Source organism: Salvelinus namaycush, chromosome 12 (genome assembly GCF_016432855.1).
Source record: "Salvelinus namaycush isolate Seneca chromosome 12, SaNama_1.0, whole genome shotgun sequence".
NCBI lineage: Eukaryota > Metazoa > Chordata > Actinopteri > Salmoniformes > Salmonidae > Salvelinus > Salvelinus namaycush.
Window position 1 is genome coordinate 9,339,756 of NC_052318.1, and position 27,332 is coordinate 9,367,087.

A 27,332-nucleotide genomic window follows, 5' to 3' on the forward strand; every position below is an offset into this window, starting at 1 on the left:
TGTGGTGGGGAATTCTGTCACAATCGTCAAAGGGACTGAGAGAGGACCAAGGCGCAGCGCGTGGAAAGTACATATTTTTTATTTAAAGAAGGAACAAACAAAACAAAAACAACAAACAGACGACCGTGAAGCTATAAATCCAAAATGGTGCTGACACTGACCATTACACACTGACATAGACAATTCCCCACAAACATCTAAAGCCTATGGTTGCCTTAAATATGGCTCCCAATCAGAGACAACAATAACCAGCTGTCTCTAATTGAGACCCAATTCAGGCAACCATAGACTTTCCTAGAAACCTACACTCAACCATAGACACAGCTAGACTACTATACTAAACATAAACCCAACTACTCTAATAAACCCCCTAAACCTTACAACCACCCTAGACACTACAAAAAACACATACATTCCCCATGTCACACCCTGACCTAACTAAAATAATTAAGAAAACAAAGAATACTAAGGCCAGGGCGTGACATGCAGACTGTGTGAGGGGTTTTGAAAAAGTGGCTTCAGTATTGACTGATGCTTGTTAGCAATTGAAAAAAGCTAGCATCGGTGCCGAGAGAACCACAGCCTTTTGTGACTTGACTAATTCCTTATGGTCACATGGAAGTTGGGTGCTGCAAAAAAAAGACGATGCATGTCACACTCATCAGCGAACTGTTTTGCAAGAATGAATATAAAAGTCTTACTGTTGTGCATAGCTCTACTCAAAAGCTATTTGGTTGATTCCACATCAAATAATGAATTGTACAATTCAGTAAATGAAGCAGTTCTCCACACCATCAATCATTGTTAGAATATTTGTTCATACTCTCTTTTATACAGTTTGCTTTTAAAGAGGCCAAATAATGATATAATAATTTTATACAATCCTGACGGGGAAATGTGTAAGTTCACAGCTGTATGTAATTGCTATTTTTCAAGTAGAAAATCCATGATGTTCTCCCATAACAGAACGTGGTCTTAACTAGACCTATTCTGAAGGTGAATCAATGTGTAATACAAGGTGCATATTGCAATTACATGCTGAAAATGGTATCTCAAAAACAGCTTATTCCACAGAGAGTGTAACTTTGTACAGCAACTCAGGGAGATTTAATTAGACTGTTTAATCAAATCAAATCAAAGTTGTCACGTGCGCCGAATACAACAGGTGTAGACCTTAAAGTGAAATGCTTACTTACAGGCTCTAACCAATAGTGCAAAGGCTACATACAGACACCAGTTAGTTGGGCTGATTGAGGTAGTATGCACATGTAGATATGATTAAGGTGACTATGCATATATGATGAACAGAGAGTAGCAGCAGTGTAAAAGAGGGGTTGGGGGGGGGGGGGGCACAGTGCAAATAGTCCAGGTAGCCATTTGATTACCTGTTCAGGAGACTTATGGCTTGGGGGTAAAAACTGTTGAGAAGCCTTTTTGTCCTAGACTTGGCACTCCGCTTGCCATGCTGTAGTAGAGAGAACAGTCTATGACTGGGGTGGCTGGGGTCTTTGACAATTTTTAGGGCCTTCCTCAGCTTAGCCCCAGTGATGTACTGGGCCATACGCACTACCCTATGTAGTGCCTTGCGGTCGGAGGCCGAGCAATTGCCGTACTAGGCAGTGATGCAACCAGTCAGGATGCTCTCGATGTTGCAGCTGTAGAACCTTTTGAGGATCTCAGGACCCAAGCCAAATCTTTTTAGTTTCCTGAGGGGGAATAGACTTCATCGTGCCCTCTTCACGATTGTCTTGGTGTGTTTGGACCATTCTAGTTTGTTGGTGATGTGGACACCAAGGAACTTGAAGCTCTCAACCTGCTCCACTACAGCCCCGTCGATGAGACTGGGAGCGCGCTCTGTCCTCCTTTTCCTGTAGTTCACAATCATCTCCTTAGTCTGGGTTACGTTGAGGGATAGGTTGTTATTCTGGCACCACCCGGCCAGGTCTCTGACCTCCTCCCTAAAGACTGTCTCGTCGTTGTCGGTGATCAGGCCTGCCACTGTTGTGTTATCTGCAAACTTAATGATGGTGTTGGAGTTGTGCCTGGCCATGCAGTCGTGGGTGAACAGGGAGTACAGAAGGGGACTGAGCATGCACCCCTGGGGGGCTCCAGTGTTGAGGATCAGCGTGGAAGATGTTTTGCTACCATACATAAGGGAAGTCTGAGACGGGAGCCGTATGGTTAGTGAAGAAAGTCCCATTGCAAATGTACGGTCCCTTACCTGACGTCTTGCGACGTCGCAGAAAATCGCGGACGGCGTCGGGCCGTGGGCGGCGGAGAGCTCTTTCAGGAAGTCACCCAAAAAAACGTCTCGGACTTTCGGTTTCCGTTTTATAAAAATGACAAATTTTTGACTTTTTTCCGCATTCTCGAAAATTCCCACAAGGGGGAAAATAAATCATATTGCAAGCGCACGAGTACGTGGCAAACGAGCGCGGCCTTTTCTCCTAAACTGAAAATATTTCGAAGACGAAACTCGGCGAGCGTAGGTTTGGAGTAATGGGCAGTTGGCCCCGAACGAGATGGCGTCGAGACCTCGGCGCTTTTTGAGTTATGGCCATTTTTCTGGGATTAAAGGGTTAAAACGCAAGTAGGGTGCTAATTTGACCGCTTCATGTCAAAGTACATAAGCATACGGTGTCAGGAAGAAAAGAACCAGCCATTTATCTATCGTAATTTAAGAGAAAATGTACATTGACCGTTTGGTGATGTTCACAAAGAGGAATTTTTTTTTCAAAAAAATCACAGATCCAGTTGCAGTGTGTTCAGACGTACATTTTTAAAGTGGGTCTCGATGCTCTGCGAGAATCCTGTGATTTTATATGATTTTATGAAATAACACACACTCATTTAACCCTCTTTAAATAAGTCAGTTCTTAACATAAAGACTTAAAACTCAATATTATATAAGAGCCTACCCCAAGGAGGGTATGTGTTCACTTTCAGCTTCCTATGTCAACTGGAAGTACCTTAAAATGGTGCCATAGGGTCAGGTTTGAAGGGTAATAAGGTCAGATCTTTTCAAAACTTCACTTGTGTGATTAGACAACCCTCATGAACTGTAATCAGTCATTTCTCCAAACAGATGTCAAAGAAAAGCTCTCTCACACAAACACACACACACACAAAAAGCTATGATGGAGTGAAAAAGTACGGTGCTTAACGACACACAAAGCCTGCAATGGCATTACTATTATCTCCAGGCCGTGCCGAGTTCAACGAGATGCCCCGCTTGACCGTAGCTCGCTCGGTCTGAGCGCAGCGACCGTTACAAGAAGACGGACACGAATGACCCTTTGACCTCAATGTCAATTTTATTTGCTTTTGGGAGACAGAGAGAGAACCGTTAAGGTTAGAAGCACAATTTCACCTCAGGAACAATCCTAAGGTCCTCCCGATCTGTGCAAGCCTAACCTTGACCTTGTGGCATTAACCCTTAACAGTTAAAAGAAGGTGTTTACATCAAATAGTTTACAATGAAATGTCTCCCCATTGGAATACATTGACTGCACCTCTAAATTCAACCTAAAGCCTATGTGGGTTATGAATGTCTTATGAACCTGTCTTTGATGTCAGTCCATCAGGCCACCATGAGGTCTACCTGTGTCGATTCTAAGCTTCCTGGAGCAACCGGAAGTGGTTAAATCACCCTAAAAGTGTTTGCCATAGCCAACCTGCAGTTTGAGAGAAATAGTGCATTCAGCCCTATGTAAATCAGTCAATTTTTAACATACAGACTTAAAACTCAGGATTCTGTAACAGCCTACTCCAGTGATGATATGTTTTTATTTATAGCTTCCTGTGACAACCGGAAGTGCCATAACTGGTGTCAAATGGGCTGTTTCGAAGGGTTAAAAATGTCAAATCTTTCCAAAACTTCATATATGTGAATAGACAACCCTCATGAACTGTAAATCAGTCCTTCATCCCATCAGATTTCAACAAAAAAAAATACACAACGACACAGAAATGATGGAGGGACACACTGAGGGGCTAAGAGGCAGACAGTGCCTGCAGTAGTTACTTTTGTTCCAACTTTTAAAGAACCGTCAGACCTAGAGTTCTGAAAATTTACAAACCTGTTCTAGACCTCAGGTCGATTGTGCACGGTGAATTATATGGCTCTAGAAGGTTCTCGGATCGATAAAAAGCATCGTGTATTTGCCATGTTTTCAATTCATTTTGACCTCAACGAAACGGACGACATTTAGAAAAGTCCCAGAGTCTCAAGACTAGGTGCGTTGAAACCGGCTCGGCCCATAGAGACAGACCCCAACAAGCCTGTTTGATTGCTCATTCAAGGACCCCGTAGCAAGGCAATGAAAAAAGTGGAATTTCAGCACCAATTAGGGTTTTGCTCGGGCACCGAATGACCTATCGAGCCGAAACTTGGGATTCGAGGTCGCTTCACATAGGGCTAAACATAATGTGTGAACTGGACCCGCAGCTAGAACATAACTACGTATTATTTGTTTTATTATGGTTTAAATAGAAGGCGCTGTGAATTTTGGGCCTGCTCTGAAATATGTTATAGTTGGCATCTAAAGGAGTTGGAAAAAGTGAGTTTGGAGTCAGATGGTATCCGTTTGGTGTCTGAAAATATCTATTTGACTGATGGACACTGACTTGCTCGTTGACTTTTGTACATTTGCAATATGTTTCAACGGGGAGGTACCATGAGGAAAAAGCGACATGATGAAATTTCACGAAACGAGCGATGGAGAGGAACCACTATCACTGCCCGGCCATCCTGAGGTCATCAGACCGTTGACTTTTGCATTTCTAAAGTATTTAAGAGAATGTACGTTACATTTGCAATATGATTCAACATCACATCATATTGCAAATGCACGTTACATTTGCAATATGATGTGATGTTGAATCATATTGCAAATGTAACGTGCATTCTTTAAATACCTTAGAAATACAAAAGTCAACGTCCTGATGACCTCAGGATGGCCGGGCAGTGATAGTGGTTCCTCTCCATCGCTCGTTGCGTGAAATTTCATCATGTCGATTTTGGTGATGGTACCCCCGCGTTGAAACATATTGCAAATGTACAAAAGTCGACTAGCAAGTCAACTAGCAAGTGTCAACAAAAGTCAACTAGCAAGTGTCCATCAGTCAATTGGATATTTTCAGACACCAAACTGATACCATCTGACTCTAAACTCACTTTTTACAACTCCTTTAGAAGCCAACTATCACATATTTCAGAGCAGGCCTGAAATTCACAGCGCCTTCCATGAATGCACCAAAATAGCATTCTGAAATCACCACTAAAATGACATCACCATATTCTCCAGGCCGTGCCGAGTTCAACGGGATGCCCCGCTTGACCGTAGCTCGCTCGGTCTGAGCGCAGCGACCGTTACAAGAGAACGGACACAAATGACCTTTTGACCTCAATGTCAATTTCATTTGCTTTTGGGAGACAGAGAGAGAACCGTTAAGGTTAGAAGCACAATTTTACCTCAGGAACAATCCTAAGGTCCTCCCGATCTGTGCAAGCCTAACCTTGACCTTGTGGCATTAACCCTTCACAGTTAAAAGAAGGCGTTTACATCAAACAGTTTACAATGACATTTCGCCCCATAGGAATACATTGACTGCTCCTCTAAATTCAACCTGAAGCCTATGTGGGTTATGAATGTCGTATGAACCTGTCTTTGATAACAATCCATCAGGTTACTATGAGGTCTACCTGTGTTGATTTTAAGCTACCTGGAGCAACCGGAAGTGGTTAAAATCACCCTAAAAAGTGTCCAGATATACATGACTTGCAATTTTGAAAATCACTGCATTCAACCCTATGTAGATCAGTCAATTCTTAACGTATAGACTTAAAACTCAGGATTCTGTAACAGCATACCCCAGTCAAGACATGTGTTTACCTATGGCTTCCTGTGCCAACCGGAAGTGCCTTAAAATGGTGTCATGGTGCTGTTTCGAAGGGTTAAAAAGGTCAGAACTTTTCAAAACTTCATTTGTGTGATTAGACAACCCTCATGAACTGTAAATCAGTCATTTCTCTAAGCAGATGTCAAAGGAAAGCTCTCTCTCACACACAAACACACACACAAAGCAATGATGGAGTGAAAAAGTACGGTGCTTAACGACACACAAAGCCTGCAATGGCATTACTATTATCTCCAGGCCGTGCCGAGTTCAACGAGATGCCCCGCTTGACCGTAGCTCGCTCGGTCTGAGCGCAGCGACCGTTACAAGAGAACGGACCCAAATGACCCTTTGACCTCAATGTCAATTTTATTTGCTTTTGGGACACAGAGAGAGAACCGTTAAGGTTAGAAACACAATTTCACCTCAGGAATGTTCTTAAGGTCCTCCCGATCTGTGCAAGCCTAACCTTGACCTTGTGGCATTAACCCTTAACAGTTAAAAGAAGGTGTTTACATCAAATAGTTTACAATGAAATGTCTCCCCATTGGAATACATTGACTGCACCTCTAAATTCAACCTAAAGCCTATGTGGGTTATGAATGTCTTATGAACCTGTCTTTGATGTCAGTCCATCAGGCCACCATGAGGTCTACCTGTGTCGATTCTAAGCTTCCTGGAGCAACCGGAAGTGGTTAAATCACCCTAAAAGTGTTTGCAATATCCAACCTGCAGTTTGAGAGAAATAGTGCATTCAGCCCTATGTAAATCAGTCAATTTTTAACATATAGACTTAAAACTCAGGATTCTCTAACAGCATACTCCAGTGAGTATATGTGTTTACTTACAGCTTCCTGTGCCAACCGGAAGTGCCATAATTGGTGTCAAATGGGCTGTTTTGAAGGGTTAAAAATGTCAAATCTTTCCAAAACTTCATATTTGTGATTAGGCAACCCTCCTGAACTGTAAATCAGTCATTAGTCCCATCAGATTTCAAAGAAAAATTTACACACCCAAACAGAAATGATGGAGGGACACACTGAGGGGCTAAGAGGCAGACAGTGCCTGTGGTAGTTACTTTTGTTCCAACTTTTAAAGAACCGTCAGACCTAGAGTTCTGAAACTTTGGAAACCTGTTCTAGACCTCAGGTTGATTGTGCACGGTGAGTTATGTGGCTCTAGAAGGTTCTCAGACCGATAAACAGCCTCGTGTATTTGCTATGTTTTCAATTCATTTTCAGCTCAACGAAACTGACAACATTTAGAAAAGTCCCAGAGTCTCAAGACTAGGTGCATTGAAACCGGCTCGGCCCATAGAGTCAGACCCCAACGAGCCTGTTTGATTGCTCATTCAAGGACCCCGTAGCAAGGCAATGAAAAAGTGGATTTTCAGCACCAATTAAGGTATTGCTCGGGCACCGAATGACCTATCGAGCCGAAACTTGGGATTCGAGGTCGCCTCACATAGGGCTAAACATAATGTGAGAACTGGACCCGCAGCTAGAACATAACTACGTATTATTTGTTTTATTATGGTTTAAATGGAAGGCGCTGTGAATTTTGGGCCTGCTCTGAAATATGTTATAGTTGGCTTCTAAAGGAGTTGGAAAAAGTGAGTTTAGTGTCAGATGGTATCAGTTTGGTGTCTGACAATATCCAATTGACTGATGGACACTGACTTGCTAGTTGACTTTTGTGCATTTGCAATATGTTTCAACGGGGGGGTACCATCACCAAAATCGACATGATGAAATTTCACGAAACGAGCGATGGAGAGGAACCACTAACACTGCCCGGCCATCCTGAGGTCATCAGGACGTTCAATTTTGTATTTCTAAAGTATTTAAAGAATGCACGTTACATTTGCAATATGATTCAACACATCATATTGCAAATGTAACACTGTGTGTTATGTTTGCAATATGATTCAACACATCATATTACAAATGTAACACTGTGTGTTATGTTTGCAATATGATTCAACACATCATATTGCAAATGTAACACTGTGTGTTATGTTTGCAATATGATTCAACACATCATATTACAAATGTAACACTGTGTGTTATGTTTGCAATATGATTCAACACATCATATTGCAAATATAACAGTGTGTGTTTGCAATATGATTCAACAGTGTGTTATGTTTGCAATATGATGTGATGTTTTTCACTGTTGAATCATATGCAAATGTAACGTGCATTCTTTAAATAAACCCTATGTGGGTTATGAATGTCTTATGAACCAGTCTTCAATGACAATCCATCAAGCCACTATGAGGTCTACCTGTGTCGATTCTAAGCTTCCTGGAGCAACCGGAAGTGATAAAATCACCCTAAAAGTGTTTTGCCATACCCAACCAGCAGTTTGTGATTTATAGTGCATTCAACCCTGTGTAAATTAGTCAGTTCTTAACGTATAGACTTAAAACTCAGGATTCTGTAAAAGCATACCACGATCAGGATAGGTATTTACTTATAGCTTCCTGTGACAACCGGAAGTGCCTTAAAATGGGGTCATAGGTGCTGTTTCAAAGGGTTAAAAAAGTCAGATCTTTCCAAAACTTTAAGTATGTGATTAGGCAACCTTCATGAACTGTAAATCAGTCATTTCTCTAAACAGATGTCAAAGAAAAGCTCACACACACACACACAGACACACACAGCAAGGATGGAGTCAGAAAAAAAAAAAGTCAGAAAATATTCTGTTTTTTTTCATGGAAAATATTTTATGTTTTTTCTTCTCGAGTCAATGGCCTGAGTATTTATGGAGTTTTTCCCAAAAACTCAAAAAATATTCTAAGTCCAAACTTTTCGTGCACCTGGTATTTTTTTGGGGTTACCAGGTGCCATGGTTGAAATTGCTTTTAGGGGGCATCCAGACTTCCATACCCGCTCTGGGAGCACTATTCTTCGGCCAAAAATCAATGTGTGCTGGCCTGAGTGATTTATGGAGGTTTTCCAAAAAAGTCAGAAAATATTCTGTTTTTTTTTCTGGAATTTTTGTTTTGTTTTTTCTTCTCGAGTCAATGGCCTGAGTGATTTATGGAGTTTTTCCAAAAAACTCAAAAAATATTCTAAGTCCAAACTTTTCGTGCACCTGGTATTTTTTTTGGGTTACCAGGTGCCATGGTTGAAATTGCTTTTAGGGGCCATCCAGACTTCCATACCCGCTCTGGGAGCACTATTCTTCGGCCAAAAATCAATGTGTGCTGGCCTGAGTGATTTATGGAGGTTTTCAAAAAAAGTCAGAAAATATTCTGTTTTTTCTTCTGGAATTTTTGTTTTGTTTTTTCTTCTCGAGTCAATGGGGGTCCGGCCTGAGTGATTTAAGGAGGTTTCCAAAAAAAGTCAAAAAATATTCTATGTTTCATGTTTTGGGTTACCAGGCGTCATTTTTCAAAACGGTTTTAAATGCTTCATTTTGGCCTTTTAAAAACAAAATGTTATTTTCGACTATGAAATCCAAAAAGCACTTTTTTAAAGGGGTTGATAAGTTTTTTCTAATTTATTCACATTTTTGACTTCATATTAAATCAGATTGCAAATGCACAAAACATATTCCTTAAGTACAAGTAAACATTTCAAAAAAATTATGATAATAAAATGTGACTAAAGTATCTTCATACAGTTCTTATACTTGTGTAATTGACCTAAAAATCGAAAGAATTTCAAAAAACGGTCCAGAAAGCACTTTTTTAAAGGAGGTTATACGTTTTTTCAAAATTTTTGACATTTTTGACTTTTGACTTTTGACTTCCTATGAAATCACATTCCAAATGCACAAAACAAATTCCTTAAGTCCAAATAAAAATGTCCTAAAAATTATGTTAATAAAATTTGACAAAAGTATTTTCATACAGTTCTTACACATGTGTAATTGACATAAAAATTGAAAGAATTTCGAAAAACGGTCCAGAAAGCACTTTTTTAAAGGGGGTGATACGTTTTTTCCAAATTTTTGACATTTTTGACTTTTGACTTTTGACTTCCTATGAAATCACATTCCAAATGCACAAAACAAATTCCTTAAGTCCAAATAAAAATGTCCAACAAAAATTATGTTAATAAAATTTGACAAAAGTATTTTCATACAGTTCTTACACATGTGTAATTGACATAAAAATCGAAAATATTTCGAAAAACGGTCCAGAAAGCACGTTTTTAAGGGGGTGATAAGTTTTTGCCAAAACTTTCAAAATTTCAAAATTTGGCTCTGGGGTCTTGACTTGCGTTACAGTAAGCCTATGAAAAATTAAGATGGAACTCACTCGCCCACTATAGGATTTTTGGGGTGTTACACAGCTCATTTACAATATGGCATTTGCCATCAACTTTGGACGAAACAGCGCCGGATGTAATGTGAAATCCCACACAATCCCATTGTGTATATGGTCCGCTCGGTGCCAATAAGTTGCCATGTTATTTTGTACAATTGAGGGGGGAGTTCCCTTACTACCCTCAACACCTGGGGGCGGCCCGTCAGGAAGTCCAGGATCCAGTTGAAGAGGGAGGTGTTTAGTCCCAGGATCCTTAGCTTAGTGATGAGCTTTGAGGGCACTATGGTGTTGAACGCTGAGCTGTAGTCAATGAAGCTAAGCTGTAGTCATTCCGGCGCCGACAGAGATGGCCGCCTCGCTTCGCGTTCCTAGGAAACTATGCAGTATTTTGTTTTTTTACGTGTTATTTCTTACATTGGTACCCCAGGTAATCTTAGGTTTCATTACATACAGTCGGGAGGAACTACTGAATATAAGAGCAACGTCAACTCACCATCATGACGACCAGGAATATGACTCTCCCGAAGTGGATCCTGTGTTTTGCCTTCCACCCAGGACAATGGATCGGATCCCAGCCGGCGACCCTAAACAACGACGCCGTTAAAGGGGCAAATGAAGCGGTCTTCTGGTCAGGCTCCGGAGACAGGCACATCGCGCTCCACTCCCTAGCATACTACTCGCCAATGTCCAGTCTCTTGACAACAAGGTTGATGAAATCCGAGCAAGGGTAGCATTCCAGAGAGACATCAGAGACTGTCACGTTCTTTGCTTCACGGAAACATGGCTCACTCGAGAGACGCTAACGGAGTCGGTGCAGCCAGCTGGTTTCTTCACGCATCGTGCCGACAGAAACAAGCATCTTTCTGGTAAGAAGAGGTGATTAACGAGATTAATTATTAACGAGACGTGGTGTGATCATAACAACATACAGGAACTCAAGTCATTCTGTTCACCTGACTTAGAATTCCTCACAATCAAATGTCGACCGCATTATCTACCAAGGGAATTCTCTTCGATTATAATCACAGCCGTATATATTCACCCCAAGCAGACACATCGATGGCCCTGAACGAACTTTATCTGACTCTATGTAAACTGGAAACCACACATCCTGCGGCTGCATTCATTGTAGCAGGGGATTTTTACAAGGCTAATCTGAAAACAAAACTCCCTAAATTCTATCAGCATATCGATTGTGCTACCAGGGCTGGTAAAACGCTGGATCATTGTTATTCTAACTTCCGCGGCGCATATAAGGCCCTCCCCCGCCCTCCTTTCGGAAAAGCTGACCACGACTCCATTTTGTTGCTTCCAGCCTACAAACAGAAACTAAAACAGGAAGCTCCCGCGCTCAGGTCTGTTCAACGCTGGTCCGACCAATCTGATTCCACGCTTCAAGACTGCTTCGATCACGTGGATTGGGATATGTTCCGCATTGCTTCCAACAACAACATTGACGAATACGCTGATTCGGTGAGCGAGTTCATTAGAAAGTGCATCGACGGCGTTTTACCCACAGCAATGATTAAAACATTCCCAAACCAGAAACCGTGGATTGATGGCAGCATTCGCGCGAAACTGAAAGCGCAAACCACTGCTTTTAACCAGGGCAAGGTGACCGGAAACATGACCGAATACAAACAGTGTAGCTATTCCCTCCGCAAGGCAATCAAACAAGCTAAGTGCCAGTATAGAGACAAAGTAGAGTCGCAATTCAACAGCTCAGACACAAGAGGTATGTGGCAGGGTCTACAGTCAATCACGGATTACAAAAAGAAAACCAGCCCCGTCGCGGACCATGATGTCTTGCTCCCAGACAGACTAAATAACTTTTTTGCTCGCTTTGAGGACAATACAGTGCCACTGACACGGTCCGCTACCAAAACCTGCGGGCTCTCCTTCACTGCAGCCGAGGGGAGTAAAACATGTAAACGTGTTAACCCTCGCAAGGCTGCCGGCCCAGACGGCATTCCCAGCCGTGTCCTCAGAGCATGTGCAGACCAGCTGGCTGGTGTGTTTACAGACATATTCAATCAATCCTTATCCCAGTCTGCTGTTCCCACATGCTTCAAGAGGGCCACCATTGTTCCTGTTCCCAAGAAAGCTAAGGTAACTGAGCTAAACGACTACCGCCCCGTAGCACTCACTTCCGTCATCATGAAGTGCTTTGAGAGACTAGTCAAGGACCATATCACCTCCACCCTACCTGACACCCTAGACCCACTCCAATTTGCTTACCGACCCAATAGGTCCACAGACGACGCAATCGCAACCACACTGCACACTGCCCTAACCCATCTGGACAAGAGGAATACCTATGTGAGAATGCTGTTTATCGACTACAGCTCAGCATTTAACACCATAGTACCCTCCAAACTCGTCATCAAGCTCGAGACCCTGGGTGAGTGTAGGTAACAACATCTCCACCCCGCTGATCCTCAACACTGTGGCCCCACAAGGGTGCGTTCTGAGCCCTCTCCTGTACTCCCTGTTCACCCACGACTGCGTGGCCATGCACGCCTCCAACTCAATCATCAAGTTTGCGGACGACACTACAGTAGTAGGCTTGATTACCATCAACGACGAGACGGCCTACAGGGAGGAGGTGAGGGCCCTCGGAGTGTGGTGTCAGGAAAATAACCTCACACTCAACGTCAACAAAACAAAGGAGATGATTGTGGACTTCAGGAAACAGCAGAGGGAGCACCCCCCTATCCACATCGACGGGACAGTAGTGGAGAGGGTAGTACATTTTAAGTTCCTCGGCGTAAACATCACGGACAAACTGAATTGGTCCACCCACACAGACAGCGTTGTGAAGAAGGCGCAGCAGCGCCTCTTCAACCTCAGGAGGCTAAAGAAATTCGGCTTGTCACCAAAAGCACTCACAAACTTCTACAGATGCACAACCGAGAGCATCCTGTCGGGCTGTATCACCGCCTGGTACGGCAACTGCTCCGCCCACAACCGCAAGGCTCTCCAGAGGGTAGTGAGGTCTGCACAACGCATCACCGGGGGCAAACTACCTGCCCTCCAGGACACCTACACCACCCGATGTCACAGGAAGGCCATAAAGATCATCAAGGACAACAACCACCCAAGCCACTGCCTGTTCACCCCGCTATCATCCAGAAGGCGAGGTCAGTACAGGTGCATCAAAGCAGGGACCGAGAGACTGAAAAACAGCTTCTATCTCAAAGCCATCAGACTGTTAAACAGCCACCACTAACATTTAGTGGCTGCTGCCAACATACTGACTCAACTCCAGCCACTTTAATAATGGGAATTGATGGAAATTTATGTAAAAATGTATCACTAGCCACTTTAAACAATGCCACTTAATATCATGTTTACATACCATACATTAATCATCTCATATGTATATGTATATACTGTACTCTATATCATCTCCTGCATCTTGCCATCTTTATGTAATACATGTATCACTAGCCATTTTAAACTATGCCACTTTATGTTTATATACCCTACATTAGTCTTCTCATATGTATATACTGTACTCTATACCATCTACTGCATCTTGCCTATGCCGTTCTGTACCATCACTCATTCATATATCTTTATGTACATCTTCTTTATCCCTTTACACTTGTGTGTATAAGGTAGTAGTTGTGGAATTGTTAGGTTAGATTACTCGTTGGTTATTACTGCATTGTCGGAACTAGAAGCACAAGCATTTTGCTACACTCGCATTAACATCTGCTAACCATGTGTATGTGACAAATAACATTTGATTTGATTTGATTTGAATAGCATTCTCACATAAGTGTTCCTTTTGTCCAGGTGGGAAAGTGGAGTGTGTGGAGTGCAATAGAGATTGCATCATCTGTGGATCTGTTTGGGCGGTATGCAAATTGCAGTGGGTCTAGGGTTTCTGGGATAATGGTGTTGATGTGAGCCATTACCAGCCTTTCAAAGCACTTCATGGCTACGGATGTGAGTGCTACGGGTCGGTAGTCATTTAGGCAGGTCGCCTTCGTGTTCTTGGGCATAGGGACTATGGTGGTCTGCTTGAAACATGTTGGTATTACAGACTCAATCAGGGACATGTTGAAAATGTCAGTGAAGACACCTGTCAGTTGGTCAGCACATGCCCGGAGCACACGTTCTAGTAATCCGTCTGACCCGGCAGCCTTGTGAATGTTGACCTGTTTAAAAGTCCTACTCACGTAGACTCCGGCTATGCATGCCTCAGTGTTGCTTTCCACCAAGCGAGCATAGATGTGATTTAGCTCGTCTGGTAGGCTCGTGTCACTGGGCAGCTCATGGGTGTGCTTCCCTTTGTAGTCTGTAATAGTTTGCAAGCCCTGCCACATAAGACGAGTGCCGGAGCTGGTGTAGTATGATTCAATCGTAGCCCTGTATTGACGCTTTGCCTGTGTGATGGTTCATCGCAGGGCATAGCAGGATTTCTTGTAAGCTTCCGGGTTAGAGTCCCGCACCTTTGAAGCGGCAGCTCTACCCTTTAGCTCAGTGCGAATGTTGCCTGTAATCCATGGCTTCTGGTTGGGGTATGTACGTACAGTCACTGTGGGAACAACGTCCTCGATGCACTTATTGATAAAGCCAGTGACTGATGTGGTGTACTCCTCAATGACATCGGAAGAATCCCGGAACATGTTCCAGGCTGTGATAGCAAAACAGTCCTGTAGTTTAGCATCTGCTTCATCTGACCACTTTTATATAGACCGAGTCACTGGTGCTTCCCGCTTAAATTTTAGCTTGTAAGCAGGAATCAGGAGGATAGAGTTGTGGTCGGATTTACCAAATGGAGGGCGAGGGAGAGCTTTGTACACGTCTCTGTGTGTGGAGTACAGGTGATCTAGAGTTTTTTCCCCTCTGGTTGCATATTTAACATTGGTTTTAGAGGGGAAAATACTATATTACAGTTTCTCTCAATTGCTTAGACACAATTCCTGGAACATCTCAACATTTTCTCAAATCTTCACACACAATTTTAAAAACCCACACCCAACGGTACAAACATCTAACTTCTGGGTCCCAATTCAAACTTTGCCCTCAGACAACACATACAAGCTGTCAAAAACACAGACTACATGACTGTTTGTTACACGCTGGAGGGAGTTAATTCAAAACACTGCTACCAAAATGTTTAGAATAGGTTTTCAGATAAATAATTTGGAACTTTGTAAAATCACAGCACTGACTATCCAGATTACCCTTTCAGGAACACCCTGGAGTGCCACGGCCGTCGAATGAAGTAGACCAAAGCGCAGCGTGGTGAGCGTACATATGCCTCTTTATTAGGATGACCCCGACAAAAAACAATAAACAACCGACTCCATTCTCCGGTATCCCTCTTCGCACTGCTCAATTGAATCCCAGGCGGGCTCTGGCACTCTCCCTGGGTCGACCGACCACCTCTCTACCTTCTCCCAGGTTGTCTCATACTCCTCCTTGGGACGACAATATTCCCCAGCCTGCCTCCAGGGTCCTTTACCGTCCAGGATTTCCTCCCTTACCACGCTGCTGGACCTTTTGTGGTGGGAAGTTCTGTCACGGCCGTCGAATGAAGAGGACCAAAGCGCAGCGTGGTGAGCGTACATATTCCTCTTTATTAGGATGACGCCTAACAATAACAATAAATACAAAAACAACCGTGAAGCTTAAGGCTGTAGTGCCACAAACAAAGACAACTTCCCACACTGAAAGGAGGGAAAAGGGATACCTAAGTATGGTTCCCAATCAGAGACAACGATAGACAGCTGTCCCTGATTGAGAACCATACCCGGCCAAAACATAGAAATACAAAATAAATAGAAAACAAAAACATAGAATGCCCACCCCAAATCACACCCTGACCAAACCAAAATGAGACATAAAAAAGGCTCTCAAAGGTCAGGGCGTGACATGGAGAGAGAAATTCAAAACAGTACTAATAAATATCTCTTGCATTAGTGGATAAGGGACTACTACTGTATATGCTGTTTTTGTCAAAAACCTGACCTTTGAAATGTCACACTGACAAAACATGTAAGGAAGAGTCCATGCACAGTAAAATACCCAATTTCCAAAAGCTTTATTTCCAAACGCAGCAAATGTACAGGTTACACAGAACCCAATTCTGGCTGCGCGCGTGTGCCATCATGTGCTATCTTGCATACATTTATTTTTTCCCCCTACACCAATGGCGATCACGACACGCGGGTTAAAATATCAAATCAAACTCTGAACCAATGACATTAATTTGGGGACAGGTCGAAAAGCATTAAACATGTATGGCAATTTAGCTGGTTAGCTTGCACTTGCTAGCTAATTTGTCCTATTTAGCTAGCTTGCAGTTGCTAGCTAATTTGTCCTGGGATATAAACATTGAGATGTTATTTTATCTGAAATGCACAAGGTCCTCTACTCCGACAATTAATCCACACATAAAACGGCCAACCGAATCGTTTCTAGTCATCTCTCCTCCTTCCAGGCTTTTTCATCTTTAAACTTATATGGTGATTGGCATCTACAATTTTATAGTATTACCACGACAACCGGCAAAACATTTGTCCTTCAATCACCCACGTGGGTATAACCAATGAGAAGGCACGTGGGTACCTGCTTCTATAAACCAATGAGGAGATGGGAGAGGCAGGACTTGCAGCGCGACCTGCGTCAGAAATAGAATGATTTCTCTTTTAGCCCTTGGCAATGCAGACGCTCGTTGGCGCGCGCGAGCAGTGTGGGTGCAATAATTGAATAACATGGATTTCTACATTTATTTTGTGACGCTCGCGCACGTGACGTGTCCGGTCTGGTCAGCATTTTACTCAGCATCAGCGTTCTCATCATCTCGTCTCCGGTCTGGGTTAAGCCATAATATCTCAACTCCACATACTATGTTTGGTCTTGCCAGGCAGCGTGGGAAAAATGCTCTTGTGTGCCTTAGAAAACCCTGGATAGACTCCACAGACACATCACCACAGGCATCCACCATTGCCTCCAGGAGGTTTTGTTGTGCATAGGGGTTGCGGTCATACGCTCTCCACCGCCATGCTGAGAAAAATTCCTCAATCGGATTCAAAAATGGGGAATATGCTGGCAAATTTTTTTTTTTAACCGGGTGCGAACCAGAGCAGCCCGATGGAAACACATGTTATCCCAAATGACAACATATTGGGCTTGCTCTGGTTGCCCTGGCTCCCCTTCCTGTTGAAGAATGTTATTGTGCAGCTGATTGAAGGAGTTGTGCCATGTTATATGGACCCACTTTGACATGGCGGTGGAGGAAGACACGATTGCTGATGGCTGTACATAGGGTGACGTTGCCTCCCCTCTGGCCAGGAACTTGTATGATGGCACGGTGACCAATGATGTTGCGTCCGCTTTTGCGCCTTTTTGTTAGGTTGAACCCTGCCTCGTCGATGAAGATGTACTCCTGTGGGTAAGCCATGGCATCCAGCTCAAAGATTCTCTACAGAAGTCCAAAAACACACATTTTACTGTACTACAAATACAGTACTGTAGTGTACTACTGTACTGGAATGAAAGATTGTGTACTGCAGTTACTGTAACACATTACTATACAGTACTGTATTGATATGCTGGAGAGATGGGCCATACTCTACACACTGTAAAGATTCTGTACAGTATAGCAATTACCTGCACATATTGGAATCGTTGCTCCTTAACTCTGTTTGAATTCCTTTCAAAAGGCACACAGTATAGCTGCTTTGTCCTTATGTGGTTCTTCTGAACGATCCGGTCAATGGTGGAAATGCTTATGCTGTGTCACGTTCTGACCTTTATTTCCTTTGTTTTTGTCTTTATTTAGTATGGTCAGGGCGTGAGTTGGGGTGGGCAGTCTATGTTTGTTTATCTATGTTTTTCTATTTCTGTGTTTGGCCTGATATGGTTCTCAATCAGAGGCAGGTGTTAGTCATTGTCTCTGATTGGGAACCATATTTAGGTAGCCTGTTTTATGTTGGGTTTTGTGGGTGGTTGTTTTCTGTCTTTGTGTGTCTGCACCAGACAGTACTGTTTCGGTTTTTCACATTTGTTGTTTTTGTATTTTGAGTGTTCACCTTCATTAAACACGATGAACAATTACCACGCTGCACCTTGGTCCTCTTCTTCTCCTCCAGACGACAACCATTACATGCTGTCAATTCCTTGGAAGACTACCTGGTCTTCAACGATTTGGGTTTGAATTTCCTTCAAACGGATGGCATAATTGGCAATCACCATATTCACCAGGGCAGTCTCCTGCTCAGCTGTGAGAAGTGTCCGCTTACCTCCAATAGATGGCCGCCTCTCAGTTCTGCAAAAATGAAATTTGACCATTACTGACCTATGGTCATCCATTACTGTTGTAAAAACTACACCGAGAACAAAGTGGAGATTCAGTCTATATGCACTGCAACATTACATGTATCACAGTAACAACAAGGCAAATGACCTGTTTTCCCTTCTGAAAGTACAGACAATGGATCCAACCGTGTAACGGCTTAGGTTGGGTTGCACTAGCTGTCCAGCTTCTCTCATAGTCCTCACATGTATGACATGTATGACACATGATGAACTGGGGTGGCACGGATTTCATCTGAGATGACTTGTCTTTGTCTTTGTTGTTGCCGTCCTTGTCCTCTTCCTCTCTGTTGTCTTGCAACTTCGGCATTGTTAGGATCCATTGTTCCAAAGCACATGGACATGCCTCTAGGCCCTATTTATTCATCCTGCAATTCTGATTGGTGTGGTAACAATTTTGAGGTTTAGTGTTTGCACCTGTAGAAAGGTGTGCTCTTTGAGTTTAGGTTGTGATGACTTGAGTTAATTATATTGAGAGCATGTGTTTGCTGAATGAATATATAGTGCAATGAATGATTTATTTGGCCACTTTTGTGTTAGGTTTTACAGAAAGAGTTATGAATATTGAAACGTGTGGAAACAGGTGAATAGTGTTTACGGTTATGGGAAATGTGTGTGTGTTTTGGGGAATGACGTAAGGGTATGGGTTTTTGTGCTACAGGAACCAGTTTTTGTGTTTAAGCAAACAAGAAAAACTGTAATTATTGAATCAATGCAAATTTGCTGGATATGTACAGTGTTCAAAATATCATTTGAAATGCATCATAATATTTGAATGCGTGTCTACAGTAAGGCACAACATGAGGCCATTAACCTTGGGTTTTAGCAGAACTACATTACCCATGAAAAATAAAAGCCAATCTAACATATAACCTAGTAGGCCGGAGACGGTCAACAGAGACAAGGAAACGTTGGTAAAAAGAATATGCGTTAGAGACTCTTTTTAATTAAGATAAATGTGGTGGAATTTCAATCAATCATCAAGTAGCGATCTTTGACTAATTAGCAACCCATACCTTTAATCCTGAGTGGCCAATGGTCAGAATGTAGGCTACACTACATACAATGGGAATTATTCACATACGAGCAAACCGTTTTAGAACATGTGGGATTTTGCCATTCAGTGTCATACATTATGCGAATTAGTCTGGGGGCCAGTGTTGATGTAATCTATCAAAATATAGAATATATACCCTGACAAAGTAATGGGAAAATGTTGCAGAACAAAACTCTGTTCTAATACCACCAATAATATCATCAAAGTGGTAGAAATCAAACCACAAGTACTATTTCAACAAGAACTATAAAGGAGGTCCCTCTTCAAACATTGACTCTCTTAAACAAAAGGTTAAGTGCACTGCAACTCTAATATTCTATTCAGGTATTTCTGTGTGATGCGCAGGTTCATTTGAATCTACGTGTATTTGAAATGGAATGCAATGTTCTGACATGCTTTAAAATATGTGCTGTCTCTGTCAACTCAGTTGTTATCACCATAATTAAGACAGAATGTTCAGACTCTGCACCAACTGCATACAGCTGGGGAAATCATCACATGGAATTCATTTCCATAAATTCATAGCATATTCTATGTGGGTGCATATATGATTCTTCACATCTATATTCAATGAAATGATTTAAGAGAGGGACACCAACAATGTGGATATAATGTGCAGTAAATAGCTATAACTTGTAGGAGATGAAGCATGTTCCCATTTCAGGCATGCCGTTCCTCTGGGACTTGTGGTCGTGACTCGTGTGTTGAAAGGCGACAGCTGGGCATGAGATCCAATTATCCTCTGACTCTCATACCTGACTGTTGAAAAGGAAAGACTCTGTTCACAGCCAAATGAAAGTGTGACATTTTGGCCAGTGTCTGGTTGTTCTCGCATATTTATTGTCTGATTTTGAAAATGGTGAAGACATTTTTTTTGTTAGAGTGAGACCTACAATTATACCATGGATGCCACTAGCCAGGTGAGTCTGATGTGCGTGCGTGAGTGTATGTATGTGAGTGTATGTATGTGAGTGTATGTATGTGAGTGTATGTATGTGAGTGTGTGTATGTGAGTGTGCATGTGTGTATGTTTGTGTGTGTATGTTTGTGTTTGTGTGCGTGTGTGTATGTTTGTGTTTGTGTGCGCGCGTGTGTGTATGCGAGTATATGTGTGTGCGTGTAAGTGTATGATGTTGTCAGTTGCCAGCACCACAGCTTGGAGAGGCCAGACCTCCAGTCCTTCTGACAGCTCTTCATTTGTATGCTGTGAATCAGAGCTCCAGAGGCTCTGTGCTGCCGGTCTCTGTGCTGCCATGCAATGGGATGCTCCCAGTGATGTAGTGGTAAAAAAATTGTTTGGTTAAAAGCTTTTACTTGCGTTTACACTCCACTACACCACAGGATGATCCTGACCATCCAACAAGCCCTTTATATGCATGAAGAGCAGGTCAAGGTATATTAGAGGCCCTATTGGCATTCCAATCTATGGAGCACCAGGATTAAATTACCAAGAGTATTGCACAAATTCATTAAGAAGGGATAATTGTATGGGAAACTGGAGAGACAATTGTTATAAATTCAAGGCTGCAAAAGCTTCATGTTTAGAACACGGGCAAACTGAAAACGCAAACCTTGGAGCTACTGTAGGTATAGTTATCTGTATTTGCAAGGAGTTATGGTGAAATGATTGAATAATGTGATTAGAGTGGAGTTTTAGAAAAACATTTCTTTCAAAAAAAGAAACCCAGTTCCATGCAAAGTAGGGGCAAATCAATACACATTGCAATGTGCCCAGTAAGAAATCAATAAGACCCAGCGTCTCCCCCACCGGCCCCGCCATGCTGTTCGACTTTAGCCAAGTTTGATAAATGGGCCTCCTGATTATCACAAATCGTGAAGCTGTTAGGGCAAGCTCATTGGTAGGATTTATGTTGTTTGGTTACATTTCTCCTGGAGTGACCTCAAAAGACAGACAGCTCCTGCAGTTTCAAAGTTCTGGTGGTGGAAGATTTAGCCTAGACAAGTATTGGATTCACTCTAGCACTTATGTGCTATGAGAACTGCATGTACGTATCTATCACCAATCACTTTCTGCACAACGCCCTTTTGCAGTTTTACCAAATGTACGTTTTTTCAACTTTTTGAGAGATAGGCAGGCCTATTTAACTTCATACTCTACACCACATCATTCATCAGAATTGAAGTTTGTCAGACGTCAATCATAGTCAGTCAGGCAGCGGAGAAACCAAACCAATTACCACTCTCTGAAGACTCGGAGAGCGACAGAGACCCACAACAATCAGAATTAAAAGCAATGAGAAGACAATTCAAAGAATGTAGAACAGCATGAAGAACTGAGACCAGCACTGGCAGATCTTCAGAGCATCCCATAAATGTGTCATGATAGATCTTTTTATGACCACAGTCTCATAGTGAATAGTAATAACCACCTCAAAGGCCATAAAGAATACTAAAGTAAGCTCATAAAGGAGGGGCTGGTCGTTTGGTAAAAAGTTATTGTATTAATTCCCATCTAATGTGTCTGTGGGTTAGTATATTGTTATCCTCTAATCATCACAAACACATATCACAGACACAGAGTCTTTCATCACCTAAATGTCTTGTGCTGTACATCCCCAACTGTCTTCTACACAGTTCTTTCTACAGAAAGAGAGAGCTGTCCATGTTGAGTAACCTCAAGCTTCAGGACTGCATGTCTGTTGGTTGAACAGGAAAGTGAGTCCCGGCAGAGGTACTTTTATCTCACATCTGACCGGCATTGAGATGGTTGAACAGGACAGTGAGTCCCGGCAGAGGTACTTTTATCTCACATCTGACCTGCATTGAGATGGTTGAACAGGACAGTGAGTCCCGGCAGAGGTACTTTTATCTCACATCTGACCTGCATTGAGATGGTTGAACAGGACAGTGAGTCCCGGCAGAGGTACTTTTATCTCACATCTGACCTGCATTGAGATGGTTGAACAGGACAGTGAGTCCCGGCAGAGGTACTTTTATCTCACATCTGACCGGCATTGAGATGGTTGAACAGGACAGTGAGTCCCGGCAGAGGTACTTTTATCTCACATCTGACCTGCATTGAGATGGTTGAACAGGACAGTGAGTCCCGGCAGAGGTACTTTTATCTCACATCTGACCTGCATTGAGATGGTTGAACAGGACAGTGAGTCCCGGCAGAGGTACTTTTATCTCACATCTGACCGGCATTGAGATGGTTGAACAGGACAGTGAGTCCCGGCAGAGGTACTTTTATCTCACATCTGACCTGCATTGAGATGGTTGAACAGGACAGCGAGTCCCGGCAGAGGTACTTTTATCTCACATCTGACCTGCATTGAGATGGTTGAACAGGACAGCGAGTCCCGGCAGAGGTACTTTTATCTCACATCTGACCTGCATTGAGATGGTTGAACAGGACAGTGAGTCCCGGCAGAGGTACTTTTATCTCACATCTGACCGGCATTGAGATCGTTGAACAGGACAGTGAGTCCCGGCAGAGGTACTTTTATCTCACATCTGACCTGCATTGAGATGGTTGAACAGGACAGTGAGTCCCGGCAGAGGTACTTTTATCTCACATCTGACATACATTGAGATGGTTGAACAGGGGGGGGGGGGGGTAACAAGGGTGATGACGACGATTATGAAGATGATGATGACAGACCTGCGATGATGAAGATTATGATGACAGATCTGATGTGATCTAGTCTCTCTCAGTATCAACTCTCAGTTTGTTGCTGTGGAAACAGGAATTTCTGTGAGTGGATTGTAACGTTACTATTGATTTGTTTTTCCTTACAGACTTCCACATGGAGCTAGAATTTGCATTGCTTAACGTGTGTGTGTGTGTGTGTGTGTGTGTGTGTGTGTGTGTGTGTGTGTGTGTGTGTGTGTGTGTGTGTGTGTGTGTGTGTGTGTGTGTGTGTGTGTGTGTGTGCGTGCGTGCGTGCGTGCGTGCGTGCGTGTGTGTGTGTGTGTGTGTGTGTGTGTGTGTGTGAGCATCTGCCTCACCTCCCTTGATAAAAACAGAAATCATCTGAACCATATTTTTTAAATTTAACTAGGCAAGTCAATTAAGAACAAATTCTTATTTACAATGACGGCTAAACCCGGACGACGCTGGGCCAATTGTGCGGTGCCCTATGGGACTCCCAATTACAGCCGGATGCGATACAGCCTGGATTCCAACCAGGTACTATAGTGACGTCTCTTGCACTGAGATGCAGTGCCTTAGACCGCTGCGCAACTCGGGAGCATATAAAGTACCTTTTGATATGTATAACTATCCATTTCAAATGCATATTTTTTAAGTGGGGTCTCTTGTATAAATGCACCCCCATGACTCTAGAATGCTTACAAAAACATGCTCAAAAACATGATCATCATACAGTGTTCATCTTAGTAAATGTACAGTTGAAGTTGGAAGTTTACATACACTTAGGTTGGAGACATTAAAACTCATTTTTCAACCACTCCACAAATTTCTTGTTAACAAACTATAGTTTTGGCAAGTCGGTTAGGACATCTACTTTGTGCATGACACATACTTTTTCCAACAATTGCTTACAGACAGATTATTTAAGTTATAAATTCACTGTATCACATTTCCAGTGGGTCAGAAGTTTACATACACAAAGTTGACTGTGCCTTTAAACAGCTTGGGAAATTCCAGAAAATGATGTCATGGCTTTAAAAGCTTATGATAGGCTAATTTACATAATTTGAATCAATTGGATGTGTACCTGGGGATGTATTTCAAGGCCTCCCTTCAAACTCATTGCCTCTTTGCTTGACATCATGGGAAAATCAAAAAAAATTGTAGACCTCCACAAGTCTGGTTCATCCTTGGGAACAATTTCCAAACACATGAAGGTAGCACGTTCATCTGTATAAACAATAGTACACAAGTATAAATACCATTGGACCACGCAGCCGTCATACCACTCAGGAAGGAGACGTGTTCTGTCCTAGAGATGAACATACTTTGGTGCGAAAGGTGCAAATCAATCCCAGAACATCAGCAAAGGACCTTGTGAAGATGCTGGAAGAAACAGGTACAAAAGTATCTATATCCACAGTAAAACGAGTCCAATATCGACATAACCTGAAAAGCCGCTCTGCAAGGAAGAAGCCACTGCTCAAAAACGGCCATAATTAAGCCAGACTACGGTTTGCAACTGCACATGGGGACAAAGATCATACTTTTTGGAGAAATGTCCTCTGGTCTGATGAAACAAAAATAGAACTGTTTGGCCATAATGAGCATCTTTATGTTTGGAGGACAAAACGGGGAGGCTTGCAAGCCGAAGAACAACATCCCAACTTTGAAGCACGGGGGTGGCAGCATCATGTTGTGGGGGTGCTTTCCTGCAGGAGGGACTGGTGCACTTCACAAAATAGATGGCATCATGAGGGAGGAAAATTATGTGGATATATTGAAGCAACATCTCAAGACATCAGTCAGGAAGTTAAAGTTGGTCGCAAATGGGTCTTCCAAATGAACAATGACCCCAAGCATACTTTCAAAGTCGTGGCAAAATGGCATAAGGACAATAAAGTCAAGGTATTGGAGTGGCCATAATAAAGCCCTGACCTCAATCCCATAGAACATTTGTGGGCAGAACTGAAAAAGCGTGTGCGAGCAAGGAGGCTTACAAACCTGACTCAGTTACACCAGCTCTGTCAGGAGGAATGGGCCAAAATTCACCCAACTTATTCTGGGAAGCTTGTGGAAGGCTACCCGAAACCTTTGACCCAAGTTAAACAATTTAAAGGCAATGCTACCAAATACTAATTGAGTGTATGTAAACTTCTGACCCACTGGGAATGTGATGAAAGAAATAAAAGCTGAAATAAATAATTCTCTCTACTATTATTCTGACATTTCATATTCTTAAAATAAAGTGGTGCTCCTAACTGAGCTACAACAGGGAATGTTTACGAGGATTAAATATCAGGAATTGTGAAAAACTGAGTTTAAATGTATTTGGCTAAGGTGTATGTAAACTTCCGACTTCAACTGTAGGTCTATGTGGGCACTGTGGAAACATACTGCCTGTAAATGTATGTTAGACAAACAAACAATTCCCTGGTTTAAGTCCAATGCACATTATCTATATTCTGAGTCTGATTCGTACAACAGGTTGCCATAGCACCACTGAATTTTTCAGAAAATCAGAATTGTTTAGTTTAAACATCAAAATCAAGCCTTCCCCCTGGGCACACACTGGTTAAATCAACGTTGTTTCGACGTCATTTCAATGAAATGACGTTGAACCAACGTGGAATAGACATTGAATCAACCAGTGGGTTGATTCTCATCTAAAAGCTGGGCCAGAGATGCTAATACAGTCACAACTGACAAACAGATGGAAGACCTGGAAAATCACTCCAGTTTTCGTCACTAGCATAGCAGGACCTGAAAACACATTACTGTTGCCCATGAAGCCTGGGACTCACGGTGTAAATTCAATTTCCCTGACCAATACAACAGGGAACAACCACTGGCTTTGCTGCTATTAAGAAGGTACAAAGTCATTTATGGGTGTCCTGGGAGGTGAGAATAGTCATTTTTACTATTTGAGCTTGATGGGCTCTGTAAACATTAAAGCACTGAAGTATTCTGTGGGAGTAATTATTCTTCATCTGTCTTCAATCTGATCCTCTCAAGTCAAGGCACATGACGCCATCACGCAGTTTGCAGGCAACACGACTGAGAAAACATCAGTCATTTGGGGGAAAAAAACGTTCCGCTGGGCCCCCGAAGGACTTCACCACCCGCAACCCATACATTTTGCCTCTGATATTGCAGTTGATGTATTGAGGGAGAATATTGTACGGTGCAGCTGTACACTACTGTCTCTGTCTCTCTCTCTCTCTCTCTCTCTCTCTCTCTCTCTCTCTCTCTCTCTCTCTCTCTCTCTCTCTCTCTCTCTCTCTCTCTCTCTATGTCTCTCTGTCTCTCTCTCTCTCTTGCTCTCTCTCTCTCTCTCTCTCTCTCTCTCTCTCTCTCTCTCTCTCTCTCTCTCTCTCTCTCTCTCTCTCTCTCTCTCTCTCTCTCTATGTCTCTCTGTCTCTCTCTCTCTCTCTCTCTCTCTCTCTGTCTCTCTCTCTCTCTCTCTTGCTCTCTCTCTCTCTCTCTCTCTCTCTCTCTCTCTCTCTCTCTCTCTGTCTCTCTGTCTCCCTCTCTCTCAAATTCAAATTCAAATTCAAGCTGCTTTATTGGCATGAAAAACATTGTGTCAATATTGCCAAAGCAACAATGTATACAATATACATTGTAATACAATTAAAACAATGACAAACAATAATATAGAATGGCAGTAAATAATAATACAAAATTAAATATAAAAATAGTAACAATAAAATGGTAACAGTCAATAGTCGAATGTAATGTATGGTGTAATGCACCACTACCACCACCACCATCATTAAACTGCTATCATTACCATTACCACCCATACCATTACTATTTGGAATGATAAACAACAATACTAATACTAATAACAATAACAGTAATAACAATAACAGTCATACTAAGTAAGTTACTGCTTACTATGCAGATGTTATTATTCAGTGTCCCTCAGGCTATGGCAGGTAAATACATATTTGGCTGCAAGAGAAGCCATTGCTCCTTCGCCCATAAGTATTTTTAGTTTTTCCTCTGGGTTTAATAAGTTAAAATTTGGAATAAATGTAGTCATTTCTGTGAATAATGAATCTCTTGGTGAGGAATATTTATCACAGTAAAGGAGAAAGTGCATCTCTGTTTCTACGTCCCCTGTCAGGCAGTGACCACATACA